Source organism: Marmota marmota, unplaced genomic scaffold (genome assembly GCF_001458135.2).
Source record: "Marmota marmota marmota unplaced genomic scaffold, marMar, whole genome shotgun sequence".
Classification (NCBI taxonomy): Eukaryota; Metazoa; Chordata; class Mammalia; order Rodentia; family Sciuridae; genus Marmota; species Marmota marmota.
In genome coordinates, this window is record NW_026000130.1 from 4,059,447 (window position 1) to 4,071,851 (window position 12,405).

At 47.9% G+C, this 12,405-nt stretch overlaps 1 long non-coding RNA gene and 1 pseudogene across 3 annotated transcripts in view; one reads left to right on the forward strand and one right to left on the reverse strand.

Annotated features, from left to right (window-relative positions):
- The window catches only part of LOC125611113, a 17,885-nt gene extending 5,480 nt beyond the window's left edge, over positions 1-12,405 (reverse strand). Inside the window, exons 1-2 of one of the 3 annotated variants that reach the window (XR_007341241.1) lie at positions 12,394-12,405; positions 11,211-11,395 (exon numbers count right to left, since the gene is read on the reverse strand). This is a non-coding gene — a long non-coding RNA (uncharacterized LOC125611113). Of the gene's footprint in view, positions 1-11,210; positions 11,411-12,393 lie in introns of all 3 variants that reach the window. The other 2 variants (XR_007341239.1, XR_007341240.1) reach the window with 2 other exon arrangements.
- LOC107154608 lies at positions 5,317-6,467 on the forward strand (annotated as a pseudogene).

Sequence of the window (12,405 nt, forward strand, 5' to 3'; positions counted from 1 at the left end):
CTCCGAAAGGCCCCGAAGCAGGCTGGAGGGTGCGCGGAGCCAACCAGCCCTGGCCCGCCCCGGCCCGCCGCACGCCCAAAGCCACCGTCCACCTGCTGCATGAGAGGGCAAGCATCCTTCATGGAATGTCTGATGGGTGCTGGGCGCGAGCAAGTTGTGTAGAGATGGTGGGGCTGCCACTGCCATTTTCTGAGCCTGTATCTGCATTCTCTCTCTTTAAAAAAAAAAATTTTTTTTTCATTTTTTATTAACACATATAAAGAAAACTTTCATTGAATCAGGAGATATAATACAAATTATGGTGACCTTCAAATGAAACCTGGCTCCAAACATGGGCATTTGGGAATGTGCATATATAAAAATGTGCATTAATATCTGTACCAGAGCATGGTACAGAAGTTAACGGACAGCCCCAACATGAGTGATTTGCACAGGTGGGTCTGCTCTGTGGACTCGGGAAGTTCTTGGTTCTCCAGCTTCAGGGGTGAGCACGACGTGAACATGGCCTGCTCTGAAAAGGAGCCGGAAGATCTTGTACTTGAAGATCTTGTGGGCTGGGGTTGTGGCTCAGAGGTGGAGCACTTGCATAGCATGCATGAGGCACTGGGTTCCATCCTCAGCATAAAAATAAAGGTATTGTGTCCACCTACAACCAAAATAAACAAACTTTTAATTAAAAAAAGATCTTGTATTTGAACCCTCATGAACACTAAAATGTCAAAGTGTGGCAAAAGCCAAAAATGGTGCTGGGGGGGCTGGGGTCCTGGCTCAGTGGTAGAGCACTTGTCTAGCATGTGTGAGGCACTGGGTTTGATTCTCAGCACCGCATATAAATAAATAAAAATAAAGATCCATTGATAATTAAACAATATTAAAAGAAATGGTGCTGAGAAGAGAGGCGGGAGAAAGGTCATTCTTATTTCCTAACAACTACAGTTTTAAGGAACTCTATATCAAGACTTAACATAATGATTGAAACGTGGCAGATGCTAAACTGCATTCTTAAAATGGGCAAAAATGGGGTTTGTATTCTGAAATAGGGTGGTCAATGGAGGTGGGCCCAGAGGTAGAGCAGTTTGAGTAAAAGAAACAGCAAGCACAAAGGCCCTGAGGTATGAGTGTGCCCTCTAGAGTGTGACAGAGAGTAGACCCACTGGCCTGGAGTGGCATGAGCAAGGGGAACCATAGTGGGATGTGCACAACAGGGCTGGTGGCCAAGATCCTCTTAGGGCCTGAAGGCTGCTTTCAGCATTCATGGGAGCCTAGAGATCTTGGAAATGGGATAAAACCAAGATAGGTCCAAAGGCCAGAAAGGGGGGACCCTTGAGAATATTCACCTGGCAAGGGCAGTGTAGTTGTGTGTTACCATTCAGGTAAACAGCACTGTCTCTTTAAGATCCACATTTTCTCACTTGGGACACGTGCCTATTAAGCTAGAAGAGGGGATCCCCACTGTCAGAGATGAAGTGCTGAGTCCACAGGAGACTGGAGAATGGGAGATGCTTGCTTGACAGAAGAAAATAAATGATGCTATGGTTCTGACCTGTAGTGTCCCCCAAGCTCATGTGTGGAAAGGGTGGTCCCCAATGCAGCAAGGTTCAGAGATGGGGCTCTTAGGCAGGGATCAGATCATGAGGACTCTGACCTCACCACTGACTTAATCCACTTGATGGATTAATCCATTGATAAGTGGATGCCCTGCTGGGAGACGGATATAGTTGGAGGAAATAGGTCACTGGTCACCTGCCCTGGAAGGCTTTATCCTGTCCTTGGACACTTCCTCTTTCTCTCACTTTGCTTCCTGGCTGCCTTGAGTTGACCAGCTTGGCTTCACCTCACCCTTCCACCAGGCTGACCATGAACTGAATCCTCTGAAAATCATCAGACAAAATAAAACCTTCCTCCTCTAAGTTGTTTGTGTGGAGTATTTTGGTCACAGCTCCAAAAAGCTAACACAAATAATAATGGTAATAAGTATAAAATTACCATAGATTGAGGACCTGGTATGTTCTGGGCACTGTGCTGAGGTCCTTGGGCTTTGGTTGCATGACCCTATTGAGCCCACTCCCACTTGTCCTTATGACATAGATGAAGAAAACCAAGAAAGGGGTTTTCCAAGTACATACAGCGAGCAAGCAGCAGCTCAAATTCTGACCTCAGGCTCCAGTGGTGGATCTTGCTTAGCTGTACCCCTAAGTCAACTGGGGTACTTTAGAATAGAAGGATGCCTACGCCTTACTCTAGGAGCCACTTTTCACAACTCATGCTTTTCCTTTCGTGCCAAGCAGCGGCTCTTGAAAACTGGCTTGTGCTGGTCCTTCCTTGATATTCTAGAAATTTTCCTCCAAGATAAAGACCTGATGTGTTTCAGCTCTTCCACCATAGGAAGGTGGGGCATGAGTGGGGCCAGGGACTGCCAAGTTCTGAACTCAGAGCCAGTGCCTCCCACCACAGTTGGACCATACACTAGGAGTACACCATCACATAAGATCAACTTGGAAAGAATTTGGAAAATTTTCCTGGAGACCAAAGCCTTCCTCAGGATCTGAGAATCCCCTCACCTGATCCATGCTGCCCTCACATGGACTCATACCAGCATCACAGAGCAATGGTGCAGTAGCTTAACCACAAGAGGCCTCTGCTTCCTGCAGTGTCCCTTCAGCGCCCTCTACTGAGGAAGCCCGCATCGTGCACCGTGTAAATGGGAAATGGTGTAAAAGCCAGGCTATGGTGGAGGAGCAAACACTGAAGGAAGGAAGGAAATAAGATCAGAGCCAACATTAATGAACTTGACAACAAAAAATAACAACACAAAGGATCAATGAAACAGTGTTTCTTTGAAAAGGTAAACAAGGTTGATAAGCCCCCATGCTAACATAACCAAGAGAAAAAGGGAGAAAAGCCAAGTTTATAAAATTAGAGATTAAAAAGGTAAAATCACCATAGATATCACAGAAATCCAGCAGATCATTAGAGACTATTTTGAAAACTTGTACTCCAATACATTGGAAAACCTGGAAGAAATGAATACATATCTAGATAAATAGGATCTACCAAAACTGTTATCAAGAGGAAAAAGGAAACCTAAACAAACCAATAACATGTAATAAGATGGAAGGCTTTTCATTATTGTCTCTAACAAAGAAAAACCCAGGGCTGGATGGACTCCCAGCTGAGGTCCACCAAAAACCTTTAAAGAAGAAGTGATGCCAAAATTCCTCAAATTACTCCATGAAATTTATAAAATTTATAAAGGCAGCATTGCACACATACCAAAACCAAATAAGGACACATCAAGGAAAAAACGTACACACCAACATCCCCAAAGAACTTAGATGCACAAATATGGGATGTATGTTTTCTCTCATATGTGGGAGATAGAGAAGAAAAAGGGAAAGATAGGTGGGGTGGATCTCATGGAAATCAAAGAAAGAACAGTAGAGAAAAGGGACCAAGGGGTAGGAGGGCCAAGGTACTGTGGAGTGATATTGGCCAAAGTATATTGTTATATTGCATGCATGGATGACTATGTAACATTTTGATCCTAACCACAAGCCTGGAGTGGGACAGCTGTTTAAACCATAGGTGTCAGGATTGACACAGAACTGCTGTTATTGGGAGTGCCAATCAGCCTACCCTTTAAGAAGAAATGATGGCCCAAAAGTATTTGTGTGATGAAATCCAAGGAGACACTAAAAGGAACACCAACATTAGTCTTTACCAAGCGGCAGCCTTCTGGGGCAGGCAACGTGGCTCTCTGAATTTAAATGTCCTGGTAGAAATGGGAAGAGAGAGAAGTCAAGCTAACTGAGAGTTGGAAATCCTCAAGGTAATGACCCAAAGAGCTGCTCCTAGGCACTGCATCCCACCTCTCTTTTGGTAGCAATTATGAAGGTTTTATTTGTTCCTCACAGAAATTATAAAATAGGTAGGGAATAAACATCTTAGTATATTCTGATGTGACCAAGGAGACCTGATGGGTATTTAGAAAGCCAGCTTCATGTATCATTGTACAACAAATCACCACTCTTACAAAACTGCCAGACAGTCCAGCCCAGGAACATACCTCTCCTTGTCCCCTCTAATCCAGAGGGGTGCGTTGTCAGTTCCACGGGGAGCCAGCAACCTCCACATCTCAATGGCTACGAGAACAAGCTTCATGACTTTGCAGATGGGTTTTGACTTTCCCTTGGTCTTGGCTAACCTTGGTCCAGGCTTTTGGTTGGGTTTAGATTCCCCGCTGTGGGTCTCCTTTCAGGATCCAACAGGGCCATGTTCTTCTCATGGCAAATGACAGAACCACAAAAGGAAGAGCATGGCATGGAAGGCCAGGTCTGGCACATGCTCATATCAAGTCCTCCACCATATTCTATTGGTCTGAGCAGTCTGAAGGCCATGACTTAAATCAGTAAGGTGGAGATGTACCCTCTGTCTGTTCTTTTGGGAGACACCTCAGTGTCACATGGTTCAGAAAGAAACAGTGGAACTGGGCTGGGGATGTGGCTCAAGCGGTAGCGCGCTCGCCTGGCATGCGTGCGGCCTGGGTTCGATCCTCAGCACCACATACAAATAAAGATGTTGTGTCCGCCGAAAACTAAAAAATAAATATTTAAAAAAAGAAACACTAGAACAATAGTTCTATCCATCCCAAATGACTGACATCCCGCTGCTGCTCTCTCTGCAATACAACACTATTGCATGTGGTTGTCGCTGGAACCTGCCTGGGCCTATGCTTCTCAGCTTACATGGGGCTACACTGTAATAAACCCATCAGAAAATACTGACAGTCAAACATGTACACAGTGCAGGGACCTACCACACACCCTTGCTCAACAGCACTGTCGCAGGTCACAGCCCACTGTAGAGGGTTGATGGTTTCCCCTCAGGATCCCGAGGCTGACTGGGAGCAGGACTTGCTGCCTCTGCCCAGCATTGTGAGACAACATCATACTCTCACCAGCCCAGGAAAGAATCCAAATTCAAAGTATGGTTTTTACTGAATGTGGATCACTCTGCATCAATGTAAAGTCAAAAAATCCTAAGTTGATTGGTGAGCGGTGCCTCTCAGGTGCCAGCCACAGCGGTTCCCCTACTGTGCCAGGCTGTGGGAAGGAGGCTCCAGCAGAGCCTATGGCAGCAGCGACCCCTTCAGGGTGCCAAGCCACTGAGCAATTGGAGCACCAATTGCTGGTTGGTTGTCAAAGCTGCAGAGCATCCCCGCTGCCTGTGAGGATGAGGCCTCTGAAAGGGAAGCCACAGGGAGGAGCTGGAGGAGAAGAGGGGGAGAGGGAAGGGGGGGGGAACGGGAGGGAGGAGGAGGGAATGGAGCAGAGGCTGGAAGAGGAGGGAGAGGTGGACCCTGGATACAGGGAGAAGTGGAGAAGTTTAATCAATCCCCAGGTGATATCAACACACAGGAAACGAAACTTGAGGATGCTCCTCACAGTTCAGCTCTGTTCTGGTTGAGGAAATGGTGAAACTGCACGAACTGATGAAGAAAATTGGAAGCCCTACTGGGAGGCGTGGAGGGTGGCGGCGGCCTTAGCTGGAAGCTCAGAAGCCACACGGGATTTCAAGAGGGCCACAGAGGTGCTCTGTGTTGACAAAGAGACCACCTCCCTGACCTAGCAGCTGCTGGAGGATGACAAGTACCACTCTTCCTGGCAGGAGCTGGTGAATCTTGGAGGACCAAGAGGAGAAGTGAGCTGGAGCAGAAGGAGACTGCAGCCAGGTAGGATGCTGCCATAGGCCGCATGTGACAGCAGGAGGAGAAACTCAAAAGAGGGCCATCAGCAAGTCCAAACCTGATTTTGAACTCAAGGGAAAGTACTATGTGCAGCTTGAGCCTGTGGATGATCTGGCTCTGGCCAAGGGCGAGTACAAGGCAGCCCTGAAGAAACTGCAGAGCATCTTGGGCTAGATCCAAGAGCGGCCACACTGCAGCACGTGGGGGGCTCAGGGCAGCAGCACTTCTGCGGAGAACCTGGTGGAGGGCCAACCTGAGCCGGATGCTGTTTCTGTAGCAACTTTGGGTCTGAAGATGACTCAGAAACCCAGATTGTGTCCAGCTTTAGTTCAGGAACAAGGAGTGCCTCTGAGATGCACGACCAGTTCCCTGCAGTCACAAGGCCTGGCAGCCTGGATCTGCCCAGCCCAGTGTTCCTGTCAGAATTTGGGATGATGTTCCCAGTGCGGGGTCCTCGAAGTGAACGCAGCAGTTCTCCTCCCAGAACTTGAGGGAGAATGAGAAGACAAGGCAGAAGGGGCAGAGGACAGAACTGGTGAGAAAGCCAACAGCAATCAAGGCCTCAGCAACTGCAGTGGCAATGGTAGCAAGGGGAAGAGCCAAAGCAATACCTCCCCTGAGGGCCAGGCCTTGGAGACCCGGATGAAGCAGCTCTTCCCTCCAGAGCTCCAAGGGAAGAGATGGGATTAACGCTGACCTAAAAATGGTGTAGATTGGCTGACACATCCAGGGTTAGGGCCCATGTGCCAATCAATATTTATACATGAAACTCAGAACATTGTGCTAATAATAATCATTTAATAGATGCCAAACCTTCATCATCTACTCTAAACTACTCTAAGGAAGTTTCAGTGACCTTGAGGGCTAAAGAATTTCTGTGCGGTAAGAGCCCTTGGGCTGGTTTTACAGAGCAGGGGTGTTGCAGGTGAACTATGACCAGGGTCACAGCCTTTGCAGAGCTGTCCCTGTAACAGTGCTGAGGAAGCAATAGTTAGTTCCTGTGAAAGAATGAGCCAGGAGGAGGGCTGGAAGCTTAGCCAAATCACGGGCCCCAGCTTGCATCTCTTTCCCTTCTGACCCTCACTTTGTTCACTCCCATTATATCCCAGAGCATCTGAATATTTTTTTAAAAAACCCATACACATAACAAAAAATGAAGTACTCAGAGCACACCTTTTTGACCTAATGAAAGCACAAAATGAAATGCAAAAACACAATTAATTTCCATTACCTCTGGTGTTCAGAGTTAGCTTTTTAAAAAGCATGCCTCCTGGGACATCCATCAAAACCCTTTTCTAGGAAGGCTAGGTAATGGTGATATATATGATAAAGCTAGTATTCCTAGACCACTTTGCATACATTATTTCATTTTAATACTCACAAAGTCCTTTTACTTGCTGCTGTAATCGGTTCTAGCTGCTATAACAAAATACTGGGAAGCTTAAAAAGCAATTATTTATTTCTCCCCATTTGAGAGGGTGGGAAGATCAAGGTCAAAGTTTTGGCAGATTGAGTTCTTGGAAAGAGTTCTTGCTCATAGTTAGCTGCTTTCCCACTGTGTCCTCACTTGGCCAAGAGGTCTGGTCTCTTCCTCATCTTCTAAGAATACTAATCTCATTTTGGGAGCCACACCCCCATGGTCTATCTAAATCCAATTACCTGACAATGGCCTCACTTCTCACGCCATCACTCTGGCATTAGGGCTTCAACATATAAATTTGGAGGAGACACAAACATTCAGATGGGAATGCCACTGTGGGGTCCTGGGCATATTCTGTATCTTCTCTGTGCTTCTGCTGCCTCATGCAGAAAATGGGTGATAATAACAGCTGATCAATGTGCGCGCGTGCGTGTGTGTGTGTGTGTGTGTGTGTGTGTATCATCACATTCAACTTAAAAACAAGTGATTAGATGATGTGTGCAAGTAACTCTAGATTTAAATATATATATATATATATAAAACCATAAGTGTCAAAATACAAGCTGAACCTAATTCTAAGAAAAATTTTCAGTGTGGGAGTTAAAAAAACTTTTCCAGAGAGAATAAAAATGTGGGTTTGTCCCATGATATAAACGTTTAAGGAGATCAAATACATACTTATGAAATTAGACTTGATAATTTAGAAGCAATTATATGTTTATATTATATATAATATGATAAATATGTATTACTATGTTGTGCTTCCACATTTAGAAATCAATTTCTAACTCAAATTCTTCACAGTCCTCTCCAACATTGGTGTTTTCTCATCTCCAAAGCCAATTTTGATTCTTCAAAGGCAGTTCCAGGACTCAGATTCTGTTCCCTCTAAGGAGAGGGAAAGACGGGTCCTTGTGAATCAGGATGATCTTGACAACACAGTGAGGCCTTCATGTGGCTTAGCACATATATACATTAATCCTTTATGTGTGTGTTTGTGACCACCACAATGTAGATTCCTTTCAAATGACTGCACACCACTTGTATACAACACCATTCATATACTCCAAGGGTAAGTCCACCTCCCAAGGAATCCTAGCCAAATATGAGTTCAATTTCTTTAATATTTGTTTTCCTGATTTCACCATGTCACCTCTTAAGACCTCCAAAACTCTGAAATCTTTGAAAGTCAATATGTCCCCACCCTAACTGTACATAGCATGTCAAAATTAAGATCTTGAGAAACTGCCACCTCCTAAGCATTCTTAAGAACTCCCTCTGTCCTATGGGAAGGTGGGCGTGGGAGCACACCTAGGAGTAAAACATGAAGATGGTGAACCACAATGACAATGGTGAGGGTCTCTTGGGTGCTGGAATCCTTCCTCATGGGCTGTTTTTAAGTTTGTTTGTAGATCTGTACTTCCTAGATTATCTACCACAAGCATGAATTACTTACTTATTAAGGAATAAAACAAGCAATAAAGACTGTGTTTACCTTTGTTAGTAGAAAATAAAGAGCTTGGCAGATCCCAGGCTCCAGGACCACTCAGGTGTGGCCCAGGTTAGGTCACCCCATCCATCCAGGCAGTCAGTACCCTGACTCCAGAGGCAGGCATGATCTAGGAGGGTGTCGATTTTTCCTCCATATGTAGCAGGAAATGGTAACTGAAAGAGGATACTGAGAATTTCCTAGCCTGAAAGCCTGCGGGGAGGAGGCTTATGGTGGGGGACATAAACCCATCTCCCAGCCATTTTCCCCAAAGCACTATGATTTCACTACACTGGAAAGCGGAGAAGCTTCTGGTCCTGGCCACTTCAAAATAAGTGCCCACTCAGCTGTGTGACACAGGGAAGGACCCAGACACTGACCCCAGGACCATATTCTAGCAACCCGACCCCAAACTCCTAATTTGTCACCCACTGGAAAAGGAACACTGGTCTGTGGCTGCACAGGCCCATTTGGTGATCCCACTTCTTCTTTGGCCTGGTCCCCACTGCAGCCTGCAGGGCAGCACCACCAACCAGTCTCAGGAGGATACACCGCCAGGTATAACTGTACCAGGGGAGCTGAGCGCCACCACACCCCCACCCAGCAGCCTGCACCTGGGTACCTGCAGGTCCAGTGGACCAGAGAGAGCCCATGGACAGGGAGGGGCTTGAGGAGCAGCCATCTTGGACACTGGTCCCAGCTGAAGCTCCCTCCTGCCTCGCTCCTACAGGCCCAGCTCGCTGATATTTTGCCCAGTTCAGAAACCCTCCCAGTACTCTGTAGGAGTTCTGTGCTTGGAATTGAGGTCTCTGATGTTTTACTGCTAGGTGGGCTGCCCTTGCCACCTTCCAGAGGAGAGAGAGCGTGCTTAGAAATCTTAGGGTTGGAGTTTTCTCAGTCTTCATGACTGTGGCATGCTTGGCGGCTAGGAAGTTTCTGTGCAAAGACACAGGATGCCTGGCTGCTGTAGCAATGACCTTCAATAGGAAGCTCTATGTTAGAGTCTTAACAGCCTCACCTTAATCTAAGGCACACAGCTCCTTGGGAATAAAGGAACTCTCTTGTTAGAAGACCATAATGTTTCACTAAACCTAAACCTGTCCACATAGCAGTAACTGTATACAATGGGCTTTCTTGAGAGCTACACAAAGCTGCTAACATAGCATATTGCAACTTAGTATGTAACTGAGGAATAAGCTGCATAATGTTGCTAAGTCTGTAATCTGCCTAGTAATACAATGAACAATATGTACTAATTATGCCGATGACCTATAGTAACCTATGGATATAAATAAAGCTTGGCAGCTTGGTCCCTCTGCCTTTCTGCCATCTTAATTTCCTACCTCTGCATCTTGTCTCTGTGTCTTCTTTTTATTTTCCTCAGAGCACTCCACCAGTGTTGAGGAGGAAGGGTAGCTCTTGACAGCCGAGAGTGGTGGGACATGCAGGGCTGCTCCTTGGGTTATAGGGAGCTTAAGCTTGAAAACACACAACTACCTCTGTCAGGTGCCCTTCCATCCAGGGAAAGCCAAGACCCATGACAACTGGAACCTCCCAAGAGTGAATGCTGAGGGGATCTCTGGGTCTGCAGGTATCTGTGTTGGATTGGACTGGTGAAAGGTAACATATCTTACACTGTAGGAACAGTAGGAGGCCTAGTATTGTCTTCAGAACAGCTAAGCAATGAAGACACAGTCAAAAACTGGAGAGCTGGGGTTGAGGCTCAGTTGCAGAGTGATTGCCTAGCATGTGGGAGGCACTGGGTTCAATTCTCAGCACTGCACAGAAATGAATAAAGGCCTGATGACAACTAAAAAAATAAAATTGGAGAATCTTGATAACCAAAATTCAAAGAAAGCAACCCAAATATGAATAAAACAAGATTGTGTGAGCACACAGCTGGGTTCTTCTGGCTTCCACACAGAGAGAAAGGACTGTGGACACAGGGTACCATTCCCTCCCAACCTGCCCTGCTGAACCCCTCAGTCAGACTCTGGGTGGCTCCTTAGATGTGTTCTCAGCAGCTGTTCCCTCCACTGTTCCCAGAGGAAGTGCAGGAAGACACACAGGCCACGAACTCAAAGTTGCCACCACCTGAAAATGCTGCTCAGCCAAGAAACTTGCCCCTCAGCAGTTCCCCTTCTGACTGGCCAGGCCCAGGCAGGACAGCAGACAGAACTCTGACAGCTCAGGGGTGGGGCTCCTGGCTGTCAAACCCAGCCCCACCCACCCACACCAGAGCAAGGCTAGATACAAACACTAGCTCACACCTTCAAGGGAGGACAAGGTGTCCTTGCCCAGCCCCAGCAAGCGAGATCCTGGAGATGCCACCACCACTTGCTCACCTGCTGGTGCACCGCCCATCTAATGACATTGCTTTCCCCTTCAGAGGCCCAGGGAGGTTACCACCCTGCTCCAAGCTTGGAGGTATGGGGGGCACTTCTATTGGGGCCATGCCACTGCCCACCTTTTCAGAGAAGTGCTCTCCTGAAGAGGCAGGGATATGTCTCCCTACAGAATGCGCAGGTACTGCCAGCCAAAGACCTGCTTGTCACCCTAGTCCCCACCTGCTCCACGCCCCAAGAGCTACCCTCAACCCGCAGCAAGAGCCTGCTCAGCCCTCTGACTGCCCCCACGTCCATTGGAGTTCAGCCCATCTGTGCTGCCATCCTGGCTGCCTCTGGGGAGGGGCAGGGTCTCTGCACCAGTCTGAGGGGAGAGATCGCTGGCCTTGCCATAGCTGCCACCCCTCAACCTTTGGGCTTTCCATCATCTACAACCCTTCCCAGATGATTGGGAAACCTCACTGGGTCAGGAGGTGGATCAGTGGGACCTGGATCACAGCCCCGGTGCCAGCACTCAACAGTCCCCCTAGGACCCACACACGCACCAGGCACGCAGTTCCCGCGCCTATTTCTCCAGCATCTGGTGCAAGCACGTGGACTTTGCACGCGCATGCAAACTTTGCACACGCACGGGGAATTTGCACGTCATTTCCTGGCGCAAGTCTGCCTCTTGCCCAGTGTGGATGGTTTTCCTCACGTGCTCGTGTGTTCTCCACTCATTCCTTCCTCAGCTGCGACCTAGCAACAGGTCTGACAGCCATTTCGCTTGAAGCTGCGTGGGCAGCCGAAGAAGGAGCTTCTGTGATCAACGCTACAATTACCGACTAGCACCTTCTCGAAGACTGCCATGGGGACTTCCCAGGGCAAGTGTTGTCCCTCAGCCCTGCCCTGGCACTGAGGGGCAGAGACCTGCCCGAAGGGTCCTACAAGAAGTCCGGTCGTGGCCCCCGCCGACTTCCCTATACTGGTTGGCCACTCGGGGCTGCCTGGGCCAGTGCCACCATTCGCAGGTCATCTTGCTGCCACCCTGCAACTGCTCCTCAGTTGTTGCAAAAAGTGCCTCCTCGGTGCTTTTCCAGGGTCCTGCGGACCCTTGGATCTTTTCTCGGAGACTTGGACATTGCCACCTCCCTTCGCATGCCTGGTCTCCTGAAGATGCTGCTGCTGTCAGCTGCAGCTTTCAGGGCTTCCTGCAGCCCAGGCCGCAGACTCAGCCAGCAGACGCCTTGTAGGGCTCAGGGGCAGGAAGTCGTCCCTTGCCAGTTTCTAGCACCCCAAGAACCCGCCCAGGGAGGACTGTGATCACAGCCCCTAGAGACAGAGGCTAAGTGGTGGCTGAGCAAGCAGAGCACCCTGTAGATAGAGAACATCAGAGAGGATGTCCCCAGGTCACTGGAAGAGCACA